The 22,109-nt window shown below is 44.1% G+C and overlaps 1 long non-coding RNA gene across 1 annotated transcript in view; it reads right to left on the bottom strand.

Annotated features, from left to right (window-relative positions):
- Positions 1-22,109, bottom strand: part of LOC148534455 (uncharacterized) — a 101,417-nt gene that overhangs the window by 27,346 nt on the left and 51,962 nt on the right. The gene's annotated exons all lie outside the window — the stretch shown is intronic.

Genomic DNA, 22,109 nt, shown 5'->3' with positions numbered 1-22,109 from the left:
AGTGCCCCAATTGAAACCTTTTATCAAAAAACCCTGACGGAATTTGAATCTTTGTATATTGAAGCACATACTGAACTAAAATATTGTCATAATTCGACACAACAAGAAAGATTTGCCCTAAAGGAATTACAGAACAATACTTCAATAACCATTAAGCCAGCTGATAAAGGTGGTGGAATTGTGGTGCAGAATACTTCAGATTACCTATCAGAAGCCAACAGACAATTCTCTGATATGAAGTTCTACACCACAATTGAAAAAGATCCCACCACCCATTACCAATCAGAACTATTCGAATTGCTGCAGAATGCTCTTAGACAAGGTATTATCATTAAAGACCTATATCTTATTCTTTACCCTGCACACCCTATAACTCCCACTTACTATCACCTTCCTAAGATGCACAAGTCACAACTCAATCCCCCTGGTCGTCCCATAATTTCTGGTGTGGGGTCCCTCACTGCAAACCTTTCACATTATGTTGATCAATTTCTACAACCTCGTGCTGTTTTCACTGAAATCCCATCTGAGAGACATGACACAATTTCTTGAGAAAATATCAGCTATTGAATGGGAAGATGATTATCACTTTATTACATGTGAAGTCTCATCACTGTATACCAATATTCCACACACATTGGGCATGAATATGGTTGATTGTAGTCTCAAGGAAGTTGATGGGATGACAGTGGAACAGCGTGAGTTTATTCTTCCTGCTATTCACTTAATTTTGAATCAATTATTTTTTGTTTAATCGCGTTTTTTATCTTCAAGTTCTTGGCACAGCGACTGGGGACCAGGTTCATGCCGAGTTATGCTAACATCTACATGGGTACATTTGAAAAGGAATATATCTGGGATGGCCCTTTCGGCGTGAACCTGGTCCTCTACACTCGGTATATAGATGATCTGTTTTTTATTTGGAAAGGTGATTTATTGTCCATTTCACATTTTGTTCAATATCTTAATCACAATTCTTTTAACCTCACTTTCACTAGCACTCATCATTAACACATCAACCTTCCAAAAAGAAGTAGACTGCAACAATTACATCAGTTACAACAGTAACCATCAAAAAAGCTGGCTTGAAAACATTCCTAAAGGGCAACTTCGTAGATTTAGAAGAAACTGTTCAGAGAAAGATAAATTCATAGAACAAACCATACCTCTAATTAATTCTTTTAAGGAAAAAGCATACCCTCAGGACTTACTTGATAAGGCTTTCAATGAAATTCTAATACTGGATAGGTCCTCTTTACTTTCCAAAAATTATAAAACAGTAGCAGATAAGGAAAAAGTAGACAGATCTCTTGTTTTTGTGTCCAAGCAAAACAGCTTGTCACACAAAATCAAGAATATTATAACTAATAATTTCTCAATTTTAAAATTAGATCCCGTTTTGAAAACAGAATTAGAAACAAACCTATTGTGATTTTTAAAAAGGCAGATAATTTACATAGGAAATTAGTGTCCAGCTATTTTTCATATGGAGAAACACATACCATTAGCTCCAACACTATAACTTGGGCCCCAAAACCTATGGGCTGCTTTAGGTGCAATCACGCGAGATGGACGATGTGCAAATATATATCCAATCAAGAAAAAACTTTCCATTCAGCTATTACAACACAGTCCTTTACAATAGGTACCTTTGTTAACTGTGAGACCAACTACGTCATCTATGTTTTGTCATGCCCTTGTACTAAACAATATGTGGGTCGTACCACTAGGAAGTTTAAATTCCGCTTTTTAGAGCATAGACGGAATATTATAAATCGCATGACAAAACATAGTATAGGTCGACACTTTGTACATTAACATGGGGCAAATCCAGAGTTATTAAAAGCAGTCATCATAGAACAAGTTCCTATCACTCAAAGGGGAGGAGACCGTTATAAAAGGCTATGTAAGAGAGAAGCCTTCTGGATTCATACACTTCATACTTTATGTCCAGATGGACTTAATGAATCCATTGAATTGGATTTCTGATATTCTGTCCATTTATTTTCTCTTGTCATTTGTTTCTCCACCCTTTCATTTTTTCCTTCCCCCCTCCCTCCACATGGCCAGTTCTATAAGTTAGGAGCAGTGGTCCCGCTGCGCTACCTTGATTTAGGGCTGGCCCATTACATCTGGTCAGAGTAATAAGGGGTCTGTTACATTTAAGGGACTTTTCCCCAATAGGTTGTTTTGTCCCACAGCCGCAGGTCTAGACCAGTGAGTAATTTGGTGATCAGAGATCCACTCATTTCATGAGATATTACTGCTCATTTGTCTATATGTTTTATTTTTATTGCTTTTTTTATTTATTTTTATGTCTAGCAGTCAGTACTATGGGCCTGATTCAGACCCACTCGCGAGCGGCTGTCCGCTCGCAAGTGGGTTGATGTTATGGACTGAGCATGCGCACGACAGAGGGAGCTCCGTCGTGCGCATGCGCCAGACGCGATGAGCGAAGGAAAGTCTTTCGCTCGTTGTGTCCGATCAAAGGGGGCGTGCTGTCAATGTTGATTGACAGCACGCCCCCTTTGGTAGGCATTCCGGGGGCGTGCCTCCCTGACGGGGGCGTTCCCACGGGAACGCCTCCCCTCAAAAGCCAGCCCACTGACATCACTAGTGATGTCAGTGGGAGTGATTTTGGCTCTGATAGAGCCAAAATCACTCCGGAGCTTGCGGTTGAAAACCTCAACCGCAGGCTCCGGCTCGCAATTTCGATGGTCGCGATGGTCACGACCATCGCGGCCATCAAAATGCACGCTCGTATAGCCTGTGGGTGGGGACCCACAGCTATACGAGCGTCCAGGAGGACGCTCCATTTTCATGGAGCCCGGCCCTCATTCAGAGCGTGCGCTCTGCTCAGAGCGTACGGCTCTGAATGAGGGCCTATATCTCTTTGTCTTTTTTTCCTCATATGTATATGTGCCTAATAATCAACAGAATATGTTTAAATCATATGACTTTTGATTACTTCTCTTTATGAAGATAAAATAAAGTCAAGAGTTTTTATGTGACATTTGTGATTAGTTTTAGAGTATTAATATTATCTTAATATATTCTGTGTATATATTCCATATACATTATATATTGTTTAGTTCTACCATTCTCTCTCTACTACATTAGAATTTTTATATACATATGGTCAGTTCCTAAATGATGGTAATTTTTATATATCATTCATGTATTATTCAATATTTTCTATTTCTTATTGATCCTAAGAGACATTTGTAAATTTTGTGGTATTCCTCATATTTTTTATATTTATAGATATACACAGTTTTCTGTGAATTTCATATCTGGGTATTTTGCATCATATTCTTTAATCATTGGTTTTTAGATTGATGTATAAACACACAGGTTTTATTTATTTATTTTTATTATTCATATGTTTATTTGTCATTATATATATTTTTTACATATGTATTAAATACATGCATATTTTACTATATATGATTTCTAATATATGCAATTTCGATATAATAATCTTTTTACTTGTATTAATCTGTTTAAAAAGTAACTTTCATGTTTTATATAAACCATGTGCAGCTTGAAAGATCTATTAACACATTTTTTGGGTTGATGCTCCTAGTATGTTTAAGTTCAAATTCAAACAACTGAATCATTCAGCTGAAGAAGATCCCGCAATTTAAATCAATGAACAGAGCTATTTAAACCCCCTGTTAGACAGCAGATATCATGCCTTCTGAGGAAACCGGGGTTTTTACTGCCCGGAGAAACGCGTCAAGGATTTCCGCTTGCTCCTATCAGACCAGTTCCTATCCCCTTGTGTGGGTCCTGTCCCTTGTATGAGGAGGTTCCCGTTACCTCATGGAGGCAGATCATACCTACACAGGTGAAGCACCTGGCTTCTAGGAGCATTCAGCTATCGGCTCCTAGCCTGCCAGCACCGCCAGCTCCATGCTCCCGCTGACGAGCGGTCAGATCGCTACCTCCTCCAAAAGACCACATTTTCAGCCTCTCCTTTGGGACACTTGGACACTGGAGAGACCTACTGGTAACTATTCTGCATACATGCAAGCCACACTCCCGCTATTAGCGGTAGAGCCACCATCTCCCCATATCACCTGTATACTGCTATTTTATGGTGATCTTTTGTCCGTGTCCATTCAGTGGCTCCCGGTAGCAGTTACCATATTATTGCTGATTCCATATTATTGGGACAGATATGCTCATTATTAATATACTGCTTATTGTTGCACAATTCAGGATTATTTTTCAAACCTTGTTACCATCTGGAACAGACTCATTATTATATCAGCAGCGTGGTTACATCAGTGTCCATCCAGGATGGTCTGAACATTGCACAGAATATTGCTCATTTGATACTTATGTTGATATTATCATTTTATACTTTTTGATATTTATTTATTAAATCTGTTATCATATTTCTAAGTTGAATTGTTCTTTTTACTAAGAAGCGCTCCTTCACACCTTTGTTTTGCCTTATACAAGAGGCAATATCCAGATTTCATAGTTTGTCTTAAAGATCATGGAAGGATCTGGATGGAAATTGGCAAAAAAGTTAATTCTGTGAACTCCACTTATCGTACACCAAGATTAATGAGGAAACGGTAAGAATTACATAGGTTAAAAGTTAAGTAATTGTTATTCTAAACAACAAAACTAATACTTTTAAAACACAGGTTCTCTAACTTGAGCCTCAGGATCATAAACAGTGCATGCTTTCCATGTACTGTAGCCTCACAGAATCATAAGTGAAATAATTAGCTCCACCTGTGGATCTTTAAAAATGTGTCAGTGAGTAATGAATACACCTGTGCACCTGCTGGATGACCAGGGAAATGTGTCAGTAAGTAATGACTACATCTGTTCATCTGCTTTGTGACCTGGAAAAAGTTATCTGTGTGAGGTCCTGAGGACCGAGTTTATGAACCAATGATTTAAACCATAGTGTTTGAGCTGATATTATTTATCTGACTTGTGTACTGTCTAATATGTAGACAATAGATGTGTGAAAAATCTTTTATTGTGCAAAAAAAAAACTTTTTGTCTTGTCAGATATTTAATTTAGATGGAGTAACCTTCGCAGCCAACTAAGGAGCCAATTAAATCCCGGATTGAGCATGAACAAGTGCCTGGAGGTCCCCTCCCTGAGATCTTGGAATTGACCTGACAAAAGTTAAACATTGTGGAGACCCTAGAATGGAGGTTGTTGGCAGATGGCCACTTAGAACATCTGGTAGTGCCTGCCACTGACGCCCTACATGCTGTGTCTGATATTTGTGTAATTTTCTATCTGTCTGTCTGTCTGTCTGTCTGTCTGTCTGTCTGTCTATCTATCTATCTATCTATCTATCTATCTATCTGTAACTTCAAAATTGTAAACTTTTTTTTTTTTAAGGAGACAAACACCCTCAAAGGCTGCAGCCGGATGGGGGGGATACAACCTCCATCATTAGTGTCACCCCCATCCACCACTGCTACACTTGTTGAAATCATCAATGGGCTTAAGGTGGCAGTGGAAAAACAGATTGCAGCCATTGAGTCAAAGCGCAACTTAATCCAGACCAGCATGTGGGAGGAAACCTCCATTCTAAGGGAAATTCACCAAGATCTTAGGGAGATAAAAGAGAGACTTCCTGGCCCAAGTGCAAGCTCAGATGAGGTGGACCAGTGCCCTGCCTAGCCAGGAACCAGCTCTGGGCAGGGTACATTACGGTCCATCCGGATCCGTGATAAGTCAGGTCCTGAGTCTGCTGCGAAGCGTCATTGCACAGTATGAACTTTGTTGACAATTTAAAGCCAGATCATGCCATGATTTTTTGTAACTTTGGCCTACTATATCTGAACATTATTGCCTCTTTGATGCACCTCACTCTTACTAATACTTGGGTAGAACTTATTTTCCCTTTATGCTAGGGACCTGGAAGTGATGTGAGTGAGGGCAGAAGTGTAGTTCATGCCATTAAGGCCAGCTAAACAAGTAAGTTGTCCCCACTTAGAGAACAAAGTTGTACCCTCGTGGGCTCGCTGTGCTCACCACGCTTCGGGCTTGGTAGCTCGACACAAGGTTATATTCCCCCTCTATGCCCACTTGGATGGTAGGGAATGATGCTGGACACTGGCTGATAATGTCAGGGTCCTCTCCGTGAAGGGGATTTAGACACTACCCTAATACCTGGTTCTGGTATCTTGCCATCACATGTTTGGTCTGTTGAAGTTCTGGCAGACACATTTAAGGCACACATCCACTAGACGATTAAATTGAGCGATTGAAGATAACAATATCGTTATCGTTCGATAATCGTTCAATAAACGTTTGAAAATAGTTTGTAAATCATTTGCAGATTGTTTAAAAAAATGGGAGTGCGCATCCCTGGTCATTTAGACATCTATCATCGTACAAATATGTTGTACAACCTGACAATATCATCAGGTTCAACATGTTTGCAGATGATTGATGGGCCTTCACTGAACGACTGCTCGTTCAGTGAAGGCACATCACAGACAGACAATTGACTGCATGATTACAGTGTAGTAATCGTGCAGTCTTTTGCCTGTCGTCTAGTGGATTTGTGCCTTTAGAGGTGAATATTTTGTGGGAAAAAGTGGAGTAGGGACATTTGCTGCAGTAGCAGAATCAGCACCATCACACTTCTGCAAGTGTGTTCCACTTCCAAATCCTTCCAGGAATTCTTGATTGTGAAAATGCCCAAATTTGATTTACTTAATTTATTTTAATATTCTTATTTTTTCAAAAGCTATTACTTGTTGTAAAATTCAGTTTGGTTTACTTTATAGTGTAAGTACAAAGAAATAAAAATGCAAAACACACTCTGATATGTTTGTGATATTTTGACCCAGAAAAAAAACATGTTTGTGCTATTATATAGGCATGATATTTAATATAGACACATTCACAAGTGTTTTTGTCAAGGTTTTGATGTATACATGTCTGGCGCACTACATTATAACAGACTACATTTTAACCAATTAAAAAGTATAGATTGAAAACAATCATACTTTGACTAAGACAATGAAGGTATGTATCTAAAGTAAAATAAATAAAAAAAACATGTTTAAAAAAAAAATACTACTGATGTGCTTAAAACTTAAAAAAAAAATATCAGTGTACAAAGAAAACAACACACTTTATTTAAACTATTATTACAAAGTCTGCATTCCAAGAGTGCATTTGCTTTCATACCTTTGTTGCATAACTTGCTTAATGGTAACCTGTGCACAGTGGCGTAACTAGGGTATTTGGAGCCCAGGGCAAATTTGAAAAGGGAGCCCTCCCCCCCATGTGCGCGCGCGGCAAAAAAAATGGGCGTGGTCACTTAAAAATGGGGCATGTCAACATGACACACCCCTTTATTTTCAAACTGAACATTCCTATCCATATGCACCTTAACCCCAGTAGTACCCCTTATACAGTACCCCCAGTATGCAGTTGTGGTCCCTCTCATGCAGGCCCATAGTATTGCCCCTTATACAGTATCCCCAGTAGTGGTCCCTCTTATACAGCCCCCAATTAGTTCCCCTTACTCAGTACCCCCAGTAGTGGCCACCCCAAATGCAGTGCCCCACGTAGTGTTCCCCCTTATGCAGTGCCCCCAGTAGCAGTCCCCACAATGCAGTGCGCCCAGTAGTGGTATCCCCTTATGCAGTGCCCTTTTATATAGTGCCCCCAGCAGTAGTCCCCCCCATGCAGTTTTCCCAGTAGTGGTCCCCTTATGCAGGCACCCTGTAGTGATCCCCCCTATCTAGTGCCCCCTGTAGTGGTCCCCGCAGTGCCCCTAGCAGTAAGCCCCTTATATAGTGCCCCCAGCAGTAGTGTCCCCCCCCTCCCATGCAGAGCCCCCAGTAGTGGTCCCCCTGATGCAGGCTCCCAGTAGTGACCCCCCCCTATCCAGTGGTCCCTGTAGTGGCCCTTCCTATTATTGCCCCCAGTAGTGGTCCCCCGAGTGCAGTGCCTCTAGTAATAGGCCCCTTTTAGAATGCCCGCAGTGGTAGTCCCCCCCCAAGTAGTAGTCCCCAGTAGAGTAGCCCCCCCCAGTAGAGGTCCTCCCAATGGCACCCCCAGTAGTAGCCACACCTCCCCCGTTGTGCAGATAGGTTTAAAAATAAATAAATATATATAAAAATATACTTACCTGATTCCACGCTGCTCCTGCTCCTGTCCGCAATGCCACTCCCACCCTCCAGTCCGCCCGGGCTGGCGCGCTCAGCATTATGGGACTGACGTCATGATGTCATGACGTCAGTCCCATTACCCACTGCAGGAGCCGGACGGAAGTCCGGCTCTTGCAGTGGGTGCTGCAGCAGTCAATGAGAGTCTATCTGACTCTCATTGGCTGCTGTTTAACACACGCATCGCCGCCATCGCTGGCGGCGATGCGTGTGTTATGCACAGCCTGAGCCCGCCTCCTGGCACTATTGGGCAAGCACTCAGGGGGAGGGAATGGGCTCAGGCATGCAGCACAGGACCGGCGCTGGAAGCCTAGCGCTGGTCCTGTGCAAATGTGTAGTGCTGACCGCACTCATTGCGGTCGGCGCTACACTGGCTATCTATGGTGGGCGGGCCGGTACCGTGGCTGGCGGCACCCCCTCGCGACGCCGGTCCAACGGCGCCCAGGGCACGAACCCCGCTCGCCCTGCCCTAGTTACGCCACTGCCTGTGCATACAATCACTGTGATGGCTAGTGCCTGCTATCATTCTGATTGCATATTTTGTTTCCCATGGCCCTTTTAGCTGTGCGTTCGCATCGGTACAATCGAGTACCATCACAGCCTCACGCAAACTTGCACAATCCCTGACCAGACTGAAAAATCGCTAACTTCAGCGCACGCTATAAGTCCTCAAGCTGAGTAAGGCTTCGCAGTGGATAATATATGCACACCCCTGAAACAGCATTCAAATGCACTGGCACGCCTGCATTTGGCCGACCACCCTCATGTCACCACCCACAAACTGCAATTCCTGTCAATCACTCTGCGATGGGTCTGATTAGCCTATTCCAGATCACAGTGGCCGGCTTGCGCATGCGCACTGCAATGCAAATGCATGCACAGAACCTTGCAATCAGCCAATTGTGTGCGTATTAGCAACTGTGGTCCATGCTGATTTAGACCCAGTATCAGAAAGAACAAAAACAAGAGATTAGGCACTAATAAAAAAGATATATGTATATATATATATATATATATATAAATATATACACACATATATATATATATATATATATATATATATATATATATATATATTACTAGTAACAACGTTGTACAGGAAACTTCCTGCTGTCTGAAATCAAGTTATATACACTAAGGTAGAAGTCCATTGGAGGACTGCATCAGCTGACAGCAACCACGCTACCATTGGGCAAAGGATCAGTCAGGTGATAATGACTGTCACGGCTGTGCCCATGACGGCAACCACAGTAACCAAGTCCCCGGGCAGCACATAGAAGTCCAAGTGATCCTAAAGGTATAGTCCTCAGTGCATCACTCGCCAACGCACCATATGTCTGACTGCTTGAGAGGTCAGGGTAATTCGGTGCTGGGGTGAGTAACGGCCGATCCTGGGCCATAACCTGACAGTAATCCCCCCTTTCAGGGAGGACTCCGTGAACCCACAAGGTTTATCAGGAATTTTTCTTTTAAAAGCCTGAACCAGTTGAGGAGCATTGATATCAGAGACCTTGATCCATGCCCATTCTTCAGGTCCGTATCCCTTCCAATCAATAAGATATTGAAGACAATTTGACCACTGCCGAGAATCAAGAATTTTCTCAATCTCAAATTAGCCTCCCAACTGAGTCTGAACCTGAGGCATCTTGGGTGTCGAATTTTGAAATTGATTAAGAATTAATGGACACAACAGAGAATGATGAAAGGTGTTGGAGATTTTCAACTGAGGAGGGAGTTCCAATATATATACCACTGGGTTAATAATTTTGAGAATGCGGTATGGTCCAATGAAGCATGGAGCAAATTTCATACTTGGCACTTTTAAACGAATGACAGCCATTCCCTATCTCCAACCCTCAGAAGTGGAACAGCGAGAAGTTTCCATGCTGCAAATCTTTTGTAGTTACTGGAAGCCTTTATCAGAGAGCAATGCATATTTTGCCATATATCTGCAAATTAATTTACAAGGCTAGTAATGGCTGGAAATTCCATGGGAGGTAGTTCCTCAAAATCTGGTACTCGTGGATGTTTACCATACACTACACAAAATGGAGTAGAATTTGATGAAGAATGATATTTAAAGTTGTGGGCAAATGCCACCCAAGGCAATAAATCGACAAAGTCATCTTCAGAGAAAGACACAAAAAGTCTGATAAAAGTCTCCAACTCCTGATTCACCTTTTCCATTTGGCCATTTGTTTGAGGGTGAGAATTTTAACTTAATCCCGTAGGAAGCAGAAAGAACTCTCCAAAAGTTCACCGCAAATTGAACACCCCGATCAGATACATGATGCGGTCGCTCGCAGGCAAAAAGTGGCCGGATATTTAAATTAAGCGTTCGCACTGCGTCGCATAAGGACGCCCTTTATGTCTTATCGAGCTATGGCAATGAGCTCTCACTAGTGTTTAAAGGCACCCCCTTTCCACTCGCAACACACGTCATCACCCGGAATTGTAGGATTAATCGGTTACATCGGGAGACATCGGAGCTGCTTGCAGCCCTTGAGGTTGCCTTTCCCCGCCGCAAGCACTGCGATCAGTGTGGCCTGAAATACATGCAGGTGATGTGTACATTGATGCTATATTGTTAATTATGCACGTTCTTTAAACAGCGTTTTGGCGGCCTGACACGCCTGCATTCACACATCCACTCCCCTGTTCACAAGCACCTTTCCCTGTTACTACCCACAAATGGCACTATCTGTCACTTAAAGCAGCGACCTGATAGTAGCTTACGAGCAACCAAAATCAGATCGCAAAGACTGGCTTGCGCACGGGTACTGAGAATTATAGGTATGCGCAGATGGGCGAAAATCACTCAGAGCGAGCGAGTGCAACTTAGCGACCGGGTCTGAATCAGATCCACTATCTCCTTGGGCAACCCATGAAGCCAGAAAATGTCACGGATGAAAACTTTGGCTAATTGTGGTGCAGAGGCAAGACCTACTAGGGCAGGGGTTCTCAAACTTTTTTGCTCTGGGACCCCGTCTAACAATAAAAATTATTACAGGACCCCAGCATGTTACTGCAGAATGACTGCCACACATGCATGGTCAGCAGACCGCTGATGCACAGTAACACTATGGAGACATAAAACTGTGAGGTGTCCAATAATGCGATCATTTCATTTTTTACACATTGCAGGGATGAGCTCTTTTTGAAGCCCCTGTCCATGCAAGACTGAGGAGACAGTGGGTTACTGGTGAGGCAAAGGGTGACGTAGGAGGAGAAGCTGTGGGTGATAAGGAGAAACAGAGGGTGACAGGGGTGAGGAAGATGGTGGCAGAGGGTGAGGCAGAGGGTGGCATGGAAAGGCAGGTGGTGACTGGGGAGGCAATAGGTGATATAGGAGGCAGAGGGTAATAGGGAGAAGCTGTGGGTGATGGGGAGGCAGAGGGTGCAGGAAGGTGATGGAAAGGCAGGGAGTGCAGTGGCTGGCAAGGAGCAGCATAGGGTGGCAGGGGAGACAGTGGGTGACTGGGGAGGTGGTGAGAGGCAAAGGGTGACATAGGAAGCAGTGGGTAACAGGGAGAACCAGAGGGTGATGAGGGAGGCAGATAGTGGCAGAGGGTGAAGCAGAGAGTGGCATGGAAAGGCAGAGGGTAACTGGGGAGGCAATAGGTGATGTAGGAGGCAGAGAGTAATAGGGAAGAACAGGGAAAGGCAGAGGGTGTCTGTGGGTTACGGAGAGGCAGTGGGTGGCAGGGAGAAGCAGTGGGTGACAGGAAAAGGTAGTGGGTTGCAGGAGGAGGCAGTGGAAGGCAGCAAGAAGCAGTGGGTGACAGGTGAGGAAGTGGTGACAGAGAGCGGTAGTGGCTGGCAAGAAGCAGCAAAGGGTGGCAGAGACAGCCAGATGGTGGCAGGAAAGACAGTGGGTGCATGGGAAGGCAAAGGGTGAAATAGGAGGCAGTGGGTAAGAGGAAGACCCAGTGGGTGACAGGGGGAGGCAGGGGGTGAAAGGGAGAGACAGAGGGTGGCAGTGGGTGACAGGGGGAGGCAGTAAGTGAGAAAGACAGAGGGGGCAGTTTGTTTCAGGGGGGAGGCAGTGGATGACAAGGGGGAGGCAGTGGGTTTTTAATAAATTCATTTATTTTCTGTTTCCCCCCACACTATGTACTCCCCTGTTCCCCCATGGGGTCTGTGCTCAGCACTCCCCTCATTCTTCATGCTGCCCTGCTGATGTTTCTTCCCCCTCCACAGCAATCATTACACATTCTGTGTCCCCCCACCCTGGCAGCAACGGTCCCCCAGGCAGCACTTACATAAGAACATCTGCACAGACTGCAGAGAGAGTCCGGGAGCTGGTTCCACTGAGTCTGTCTGCTGCTGAGGCTTGCTTCCTGTGTGTCGGTTTCTGCTGCTGGGCAGGAGGACAGGAGACGCTGAGCACTAGGGTGGGGGCGGGGCTACCTGATGACTCCTCAGATCTCTCAGCCAGTGATCCGAGGAGTCTGAAATAACAGACAGTTCAACTGGTTTCACTCTCCTCAGATCACTGGCAGAGAGATCAGAGGAGTCATCAACCTGACCCCATGTGAGTCGCGACCCCATGCTGGGATGGCCGCGACCCACTTTGGGGTCACGACCCACAGTTTGAGAACTGCTGAACTAGGGGAATAAAGTGAGCTATTTTTGAAATCAGTCTACTGCCACCCAGATGGTATTATGGCCTTCATTCAGAGGCGGCCGTACGGTCTACGACCACACGGCCGCCTCGATGTTTGTCAAGTGCGCATGCGCACGAGGGAGCTGGCTCCTTCATGTGCATGCGTGGGACCTGCTATGACCAACAGCGCCGGTTGTAGCGGGTCTCTTTCCAAAGGGGGCGAGCTGTCGATGTTGATTGACAGCTCGCCCCATTTGGAAGGTGGGCCAGGGGGGTGGCAGCCCAAATGGAGGCGTTCCCATGGGAACACCTACCATTTGAGGGAGGCCCCACTGACATCACTAGTGATGTCAGTGGAGAGCTTCCGGCTCTGACAGAGTCTGAAGCTCACCGGGGCTTACGACAAGTGAGACCCTACCCTAGGGTCTTGTCGTAAGCCCCAATGGTCGTGATGGTCTCTGACCATCGTGACCATCACCCACACCCTAACGACCGAAACAGAGGCAGGCGGTCAGGATGCAAGTGGCCACCCAGTTTCTGAGCGACCACTTGCATCCTCCGACCGCCTCTGAATGAGGCCCTATATCCCTTGGAAGGTGGTATTTCCAAGATAAAATCCATTGATAGATGGGTCCAATTAGCATCTGGAACAGGTAAAGAACACAACAAACCAACGACTTTTATTGCGGGTATTTTTATGCTGGGCACACTTGTCACAAGACACAATGAAATCTTGAACATATTCCTTCATAGTAGGCCACCAGTAGGATTGTTGTAAAAAAAGTTTTGAGAATGCCCAAATGACCATCAAAAAGAGTGGCATGGGCCCATGTCAGTAAACATTTTCACAGTTGTGGTGCCACAAAGATTTTGCCAGGTGGAGGAGTCACGAGTTAAGTGGGTGCAAAGACGAGAGGATCCAGAATAGGGCAAACTTGAGATTAGTCTTCCTCCTCTTGTGGAGACAGAAAGGATTGAGAAAGAGTATCCACTTTCTTGTTCAGAGCTCCAGGATGACAATGAAGCTTGAAGTGAAACCTAGAAAAGAAGTGTGACCAGCCAGCTTATCTGGCGTTTAACCGATGAGCTGTCTGGAGGTAAACAAAATTTTTATGATCAGTGATGACAGTGACCATGGTATTTAGTGCCTTCCAAAAGGTGTCTCCACTCCTCCAGTCCTAATTGCAATGCCAATAATGCTTGGTCACCGATTGTATAAATCTTCTCGGCTGTAGAGAATTTTCACTAAAAGAACCCACATGGATGACTCTTCTCATCTTCAGCTGTCTGAGATAGTATGGCTCCCACACCCACTGAAGAGGTGTCAACTTCCAAAATAAAAGTTTCTGAAGCTGTGGTTGGTGAAGGATTGGTGTTGTGGAGAATCCTATTTTGAAATTTTGAAAACCCAACACTGCTGCAGGAGGCCAGTGGGACAGGAGCCATGATGGGGGCAACCATAGTGGAGAAATTCAAAATAAATCTTCTAATTGGAGAAACCTAAGAATTGCTGAATGGCTTTTAAGGAGTTCGGTTGAGACCAGTCCCTTATGGCCTTTAGTTTGTCTGGATCCATCTGTAGGGAGTGTCCAGAAATGATGCGTCTCAGAAATGGCATGGAGGATTGTTTGAAGAGACACTTAGAGATGTTCCCATACAGGCAGCGGTCACGAAGGAGGGATAAAACCTCTCTGACATGAAATCAATGGGACTGTAAATTCTCAGAAAAATTTAAATTTCATTGAGATAAACCACAACATATTTGTAGAGGACATCCCTGAAAATTTCATTGACATACCTCTGAAAAACAGCTGATGCATTACACAACCCAAAAGACATCACCAAATACTCAAAATGACCATCCCTGGTGTTGAATGCTGTTTTCCACTCATCCCACGATCACATTGTAAGCCCCACGGAGGTCTTTTTGAGAAAAAAGATTCCCCATGATGTCAGTAGTGGACATCCTGCTCTATTAGGCCTTGCGGCTTAACCGCAGTGCGGCTCTGATGAATGCTATGTGTGAGCCTGATCTTTCTGATACTGGCCTACTATTTGCACTAATAAGACACCATTTATTATTAAATAAAAATAGAATAATCTTTGAAAAATCTCCCTCTATACAGGAGCGAAACCAGTTAGAGGATCCAAAGCCCTATGCGAATGCAGGACTGGACAATTGTTATCTTAGTGCATTCGCTCATTTGCCATTGCTGGGACTCGTTGCCATATACTTTTTATTGTTGTTGTTGTCCACTTGAGGAATCCTCCATGCCATCTGGAATACAGAGGCTACTGGCGTCCACTTCCAGCGTCAGCATCTGTGGTCCAGGCAGATTCCCGCAGGTGGATACACGGATGGCTTACAATTGCAGCCGATGCACCTCTCTTTACAGCATGGGGGGTGTTCAGGACTGCCTATTAATTTGCAGCACAGCATATTGAGTGCTGACTACTAACATTAGTGGAGAGTGGTGTTAATACAAGTTTTCATATTTCCATTTGTATTTTCATCTGCGGCTTGAAACTAGAGATGAGCGGGTTTGGTTCCCAGAGAACCGAACCCACCCGAATTTAGCATATCCGAGTCGGATCCAAGCAGGCTTGGAGGTTCCTGCATTACTCAGATCTCAAAACCAAGGCAAAACCACAGAGTCGGAGATTTCGCGGTTTGCAAGCTTTCATCTCTATGATCAATGTAGTATATAAAGGACCACGTGATGGATGCCATTTCCACTCCGGCTGTGGAGACTGAACAGGGATGGTGGGTAGTGTAGGGCTGGGAGAGGTGCTGGTGTTATCTGCTGTGTCCTGGGCTGGTGCTGATCCATTCTGATCTCTGGTCACGGTGCTGTCACTATCAATGTGCTGTCTCCTGATCCATTCCAGTCTCTGGTCATGGTGCTGTCAATATCACTGTGCTGTCTGCTAATCCATTCTGGTTTCTGGACATGGTGCTGTCACTGTCACTGTGCTGATCCATCTGGGCTGTCTGCTGTGTCCTGGGCTTGTGCTGTGTCCATCTCTGGGCCCAAGTTCTGGATTCCTAAAGAAAAACAGTAAAAAAAAAAAGTGTATTTTATATTTTTCTGTGTGTGCTCATGGGTGTTAGGCTTAACCGCAGTAGCGCACAAGAGCCAGCCAGCAATGCACGTTGCAACCTTGTGCTGCCCGACTACAGTTGTGCTCCAAAAAAACCACAATAAATGTGTCTTAGAATTTTTTCTTCTGTGTGTGCTCGTGCGTGTTAGGCTTAACCGCAGTAGCGCACAATATCCAGCCAGCAATGCAAGTTGCAACAACCTTGTGCTGCCCGACTATTGTCGTGCTAAAAAAACAAAACAATAAAAGTGTCTTATATTTTATTCTTCTGTGTGTGCTAGTGGGTGTTTAGCTTAACCGCAGTAGCGCACAAGAGCCAGCCAGCAACACACGTTGCAACAACCTTGTGCTGCCCGACTCCAGTCATGCTACAAAAAATAAAAAATAAAAAAGGGTCTTATATTTTATTCTTCTGTGTGTGCTCGTGAGTGTTAGGCTTAACCACAGTAGCGCACAAGAGCCAGCCAGCAACACACGTTGCAACAACCCTGTGCTGCCCGACTACTGTCGCACTCCAAAAAACCCCAATAATAGTGTCTTATATTTTTTTCTTCTATGTGTGCTCGTGCGTGTTAGGCTTAACCTCAGTAGCGCACAAGAGCCAGCCAGCAATGCAAGTTGCAACCTTGTGCTGCCCAACTCCATTTGTTCTAAAAAAAAACCAATAAAAGTGTCTTATATTTTTTTCTTCTGTGTGTGCTCGTGGGTGTTAGGCTTAACCGCAGTAGCACACAAGAGTCAGCCAGCAACACACGTTGCAACAACCTTGTGCTTCCCCACTACTGTCATGCTCCAGAAAAAAACAATAATAGTATCTTATATTTTTTTCTTCTGTGTGTGCTCGTGGGTGTTAGGCTTAACCACAATAGCGCAAAAGAGCCAGCCAGCAACGCACGTTGCAACAACCTTGTGCTGCCCGTCTACAGTCGTGCTCCAAAAAAAACCCCAATAAAAGTGTCTTGGATTTTTTTCTTCTGTGTGTGCTCATGGGTGTTAGGCTTAACCGCATTAGCGCACAAGAGCCAGCCAGCAACGCAAGTTGCAACCTTGTGCTGCCCAACTCCAGTCCTTCTCCCAAAAAAAACAAATAAAATGTCTTATATTTTTTTCTTCTGTGTGTGCTCGTGGGTGTTAGGCTTAACCGCAGTAGCGCACAAGATCCAGCTAGCAACGCAAGTTGCAACCTTGTACTGCCCAACTCCATTTGTTCTAAAAAAAAACAATAAAAGTGTCTTAGATTTTTTTCTTCTGTGTGTGCTCGTGGGTGTTAGGCTTAACCGCAGTAGCACACAAGATCCAGCCAGCAACGCAAGTTGCAACCTTGTGCTGCCCGACTCCAGTCAGTCTTAAAAAAAAAAACAATAAAAATGTCTTATATTTTTTTCTTCTGTGTGTGCTCATGGGTGTTAGGCTTAACCGCAGTAGTGCACAAGAGCCAGCCAGCAACGCACATTGCAACCTTGTGCTGCCCGACTCCAGTCGTTCTCCAAAAAAAACCAGTTAAAGTGTCTTATATTTTTTTCTTCTATGTGTGCACGGGTGTTAGCCTTAAATGAAGTAGCGCACAAAAGCCAGCCAGCAACCTTGTGCTGCCCGACTCCAGTCATGTTCAATTGGTGCTCTGGGCCCAAGTTCTTCTGGAGCTGACAAAAAATAAAAATCATCATTTGTCTTTTTTCTAATATTTTTGTGTGTGCGCATGACTGCACGTGTGTGAATTTTTTTAACCACACCTTGGCTACACTATCGGTGATTGTGACACTGCTTCAAGACTGCAGAAAATATGGAGGGCTGTCACATGACAGGAGAGCAAGGCTAAGAACCACTTGTTGTAGCTGCCGCCAGCAGTGTAAGGCCGTCAACTTCCTCGTCCTCTATGAAGGCCCATGCCCCAGGGCTTAAGTCACGCCATCGATATGGTAAAGAAAGTTTTACTGAAGTTAAGAAAAAAAAATTGAAAGGATATTAGCCTTTAGATAAACAAAAAATTGGCAATATGCCATTCACTACATGAAGTGGAAAGGAAAGGATAAGGCCTTAGCCTTTATTTATGAAGACTGCTGATAGCCCTTATGCTTGTAGTAGTAGTGGTTTTGGTCCAATTAAAAATGTGAAAGTTGTTAAGACAGCTCCAGGAAAACCAACTGTGTGCCCTGAGAAATCGAAATCACAATTCCCAGAGGAGAGTGCAAGTGTGCCCGCGGTTGCCATGTGTGAGCCTGACCTAAATACTAGTGTACTGGAGGATCCCCAAAGTTCCAACATTTGTGTGCCCTCTGTAAATGTTGGGAAGGGCAGTCAACATCTTGCACATGTAGTAATTGAGGATGCTTCTGTGGAATTGCACATGGAGGAGGAGGATATTTTTGGTAGTTGAAGGCGCTAAGGATAATGAGGATGTTGATGATGAAGATGTTGGTGATGAGGATGTTGATGCTGAGGATGTCCTTTGCGCAAGTAAGGCAACAGCTGTTGCCCATGGTTTGAAAAATCCAAAGCCCATTGCTGTCATGCCGGGACAAAAGACAAAAAAATCTACTTCTCACATGTGGAATTATTTCCATCCCAATCCAGACAACAGTTGTCAAGCCATATGTGCCCATTGCCATGCAAGAGTGAGTAGAGGGAGGGACTAAACCACCTAGGAACCTCCTCCTTTTTATGTCACTTGGAGCGCATTCATCAAATATCAAAGTGTATGTCGCCAAGTTCCAAAGTGTATGTCGCCAAGTTCCAAAACTCAAAATGTAACAAGTCCACTGTCACCTACCTGCTTCCTCTCTGTGGGATCCAAGCGCCTTTGATCTCCAACACCAACACCTGCATCATCACCTACATCTTTGTTCATGATCGGAAGTAATTTAAAAAAACAATTGACTATTAAACAGTCCTTTGATAGAGGAAGTAAGTATAACAGCTGTCACCCAGTTTCACAGCGGATCACTGACGCCATGACAGCTGTGCTAGTATTAGATGGTGAAACAATAAAAAATGAGGATGATAGTGTGGAGGAAGTGCAAAAGGAGGATGAGGGGGAAATTTGTGTCCTATCTGACGCTAATGTGGATGTTGATGATAAGGATGTGGTTTGCATAAATCAGCCACAAGTGGCAGCAGTTCTTGGTAATGATAAAAAGAAAGCCAGAAAAGCAACGTCTTGGGTGTGGAATTATTTTAATCTAAATTCTGACTACAGTTGTGAAGGCATCTGTTCCATTTGTAAAACCAAAGTTAGCAGAGGAAGGGACGTTAACTATCTAGGCACCTTCTCCCTGTTACGTCATTTGCAGCGAGTTCATGCAATAATAATTGAAGGTTGTCCTTCCAAAAAATGTTTTGTGGGGCCCAAACAAACCAAGGAGTTCAGCCACAAAAGTGTCAGTCCTAGTGGCTAAAGTGCTTGGTTTGTTAAACTGTGCATGTCTTTTTTAATATCCCACATAAGAGTGGTTGGGAGGGACAATTCCATCTTGCACCTCTTTCCTTTACATTTGGCACAATTTGGGGCATTGCCGTCTGACATTATTATAGTTTATTAAACTGCCATCCTGTCTGCCACTGCTGTGTGGTAATGTTTCATAGATGTCTGATATTTGTTTAAACTGCCATGCGATTGTGCTGCTGCTCTGTTGCTTACTTTAGCCAGCCAGCTAGCTAGCTGCAGCCTTTGGCCTATATTGGTGAAAAATAGTGAAATCAATATTGTGAGCTGTGAGGTGGTTAAAAATGCCTAGAAATGCCTGAAAATCATTGTTATTAAGGTTAATAATACTGTAGGGACAAAAACAGGTCCAAATTATGTGGTTTTAGATGTTTTTATGATTTTTTTAAGAAAAAATCCAGATCCAAAACCAAAACCAAAACACGAAAACAAAACATCCAAAACCAGATTCAGATCCAAAACCAGGGGAGATCCAGATACAAAACCAAAACACAGGGGTCGGTGCACAACTCTAGTTACTAGTAGTGTAGGCTTGCTGTTACCGCATTCCAGGTTCTTTGCTCCTTTCCTCTCATGAGTCATCTCTGGTGTTCCATCTCTACTCTTCAAAGTGATTCTCCTGTGCCAGTGGTGCATCTGGGTTCTCAGCCCGTGTACTCAGTACATCACCTGAATACAACACGTGTCATTCTCCTGTGCCAGTGGTGCATCTGGATTCTAAACCTGTGTACTCAGTACAACATCTGAGTACTGCTCAAGTATCACTCTCCTGTGCCAGTGGTGCGTCTAGGTCCACAGTGGGCCTTATTCATTCCCCTCCAGTATACTATTCTGGGAAGTTACTCCATTGTGCCAATACAGTACCAGTAGGGTACAGGGTTCTCACTAGAGCTTCACACTGAAGTATATTATCCTGGGCCTCCTTGGTGTTATGTTCTCCATTTCCCACTTGTATCGGATACCTGACCAAAAGGCCATGACACATATCCTGCTTGAAGGGGTCACTGGTGAACACCTCTCTGCAAGTTAGATTCTGCGTCTTTGGTCAGGTCTCTTCAACATCTGTTATTTGTGGATGAGGAGGACATACATCCAGGCCTCTCACCTCCGATTCCTTTGTCAACCCGGGACCTCACCTTTCAGCACCTCAGAAGGAGATCCTCCTAAGCAGACTGCAACACGGTCCTGGTCAAACTAAAGATTACATAACTGTGACAGCCCACTGGGTGGGTGTGTTGCCTTCAGCAGCAGCAGTATCTAACACAAAAACACAAGCTCATTCACAGGCTACACTCACAAGCTCATTCACAGTCTACTCTCTGTATCACTAATAAATACAAAGAATCTGGCTGCACTAAGAGTCAACCTATTGGAAAAATACACTGATGTGATAGCAAAATTGCTTATCCCACTAAGACTCTCTTCAGGATTTGTTAATTTTGATAGCTCAAGTAACATTGTACGTGCATTACAACTGGATGATTTTGAACATGTACAATGTTTTTCACACACAATAAACTTGGTGGTTCCGAATTTCTTTCAAGCTGACAGGTATGTGTAGTACATACGGAATGTGGCCAGTAAAATTTTGGGGATTTTTGGTATTCAGCAACCACATGTAAAAGATTGCAGTAGCTGCAAGAATAGTTCAGTTTCCCATTTCACCAACTGAAGCAAGAGATAGTAACCAGGTAGAATTCCTCCCTTTATATTCTTCAGAGAATGGATGAAAGGCAGCAAGTCATCCAAACCTATACAACAAGCCATGACATAGGGAGAGGAGGGGGAATGTAGCTTACTCCAGCACAGTGGAGAATACTCTCAGTTTTATGCAAGATATGGAAACCATTTGAAATAGTAACCAATGGAGTGAGTTCATGCAATCTGTGTATTGTTGCGTTCTGCGCATACATTGCAGTGCAAGTACACGAACTAGCAATTGCTTTCGGAACTGCGATTGCAGAGGCTATGCAGACCCAGAGCACAGTGATGTACAGGAAGTGCCACTTGTGGTTGGTGATGGGGGTGGTCGGGCAAATGCAGGCGTGCCAGTTTGTTTCAACACCATTGCAGGGGCATGAATAAATTATCCACTGCATGGCCATAAGCAGCCACAGCACTAATAGCATGCGTGGCTGTTAGCAATTTCTGAGTAAGGTCAAGGCTTGTGCAAGTGTGCATATGAGTCCGATGTTACTCGATGTTACCGATTGTTTAGCTATGTTGCCTTAGTATACGGATGTGAGTAAGGAGAAATGGGCATCCTTATGTCAGGCTGTGATCGCAATGTGAATGTAATAAATTAAATAGCACCACTGATATTAGCAACTGTGGTGCGTGCATAAAAACAACATTGCGATCTGTAGTGAGTCAGATGCTTCTGTTAGCTGCTTTTCTAGTAATTTAACTAAGTAAACCAAAGTGGGAAATGAAACGAAGCAATTCTACTAATTATGTTGGGCTTGTAGAACAAGTTTTTTATTCCCTTCACCAAGACCAAAGGGTTTGCAACATCTTGCAGTTGGATCACTATATTCTGGCAACCCTGCTTGATCCTAGATTTAAGTCCTGTTTAATGTTTTTCTTTCCAACTGTCACAGATCTAAAGAGATGCAAAGTGCGACTTGCAAGTAAGTTGTCAGCTCAAGTGGCACATGACATGACTATGTGTCCTGCTTCAGCTTCTCCTGTTAATGCTGCTTCCAGGAAAATACTGACCTTTCCCAAGAGACCAACTGGTGATGAGGATGAGTGAATTCAGCACACAAGACTGAAATACAGCACACC

The sequence above is a fragment of the Taudactylus pleione genome, unplaced genomic scaffold, assembly GCF_031769625.1.
Source record: "Taudactylus pleione unplaced genomic scaffold, aTauple2 ptg000066l, whole genome shotgun sequence".
In the NCBI taxonomy this organism is placed as follows: Eukaryota; Metazoa; Chordata; class Amphibia; order Anura; family Myobatrachidae; genus Taudactylus; species Taudactylus pleione.
The sequence above is the reverse complement of the archived record's forward strand: the minus strand, read 5'-3'. Positions and strand labels throughout refer to the sequence as shown.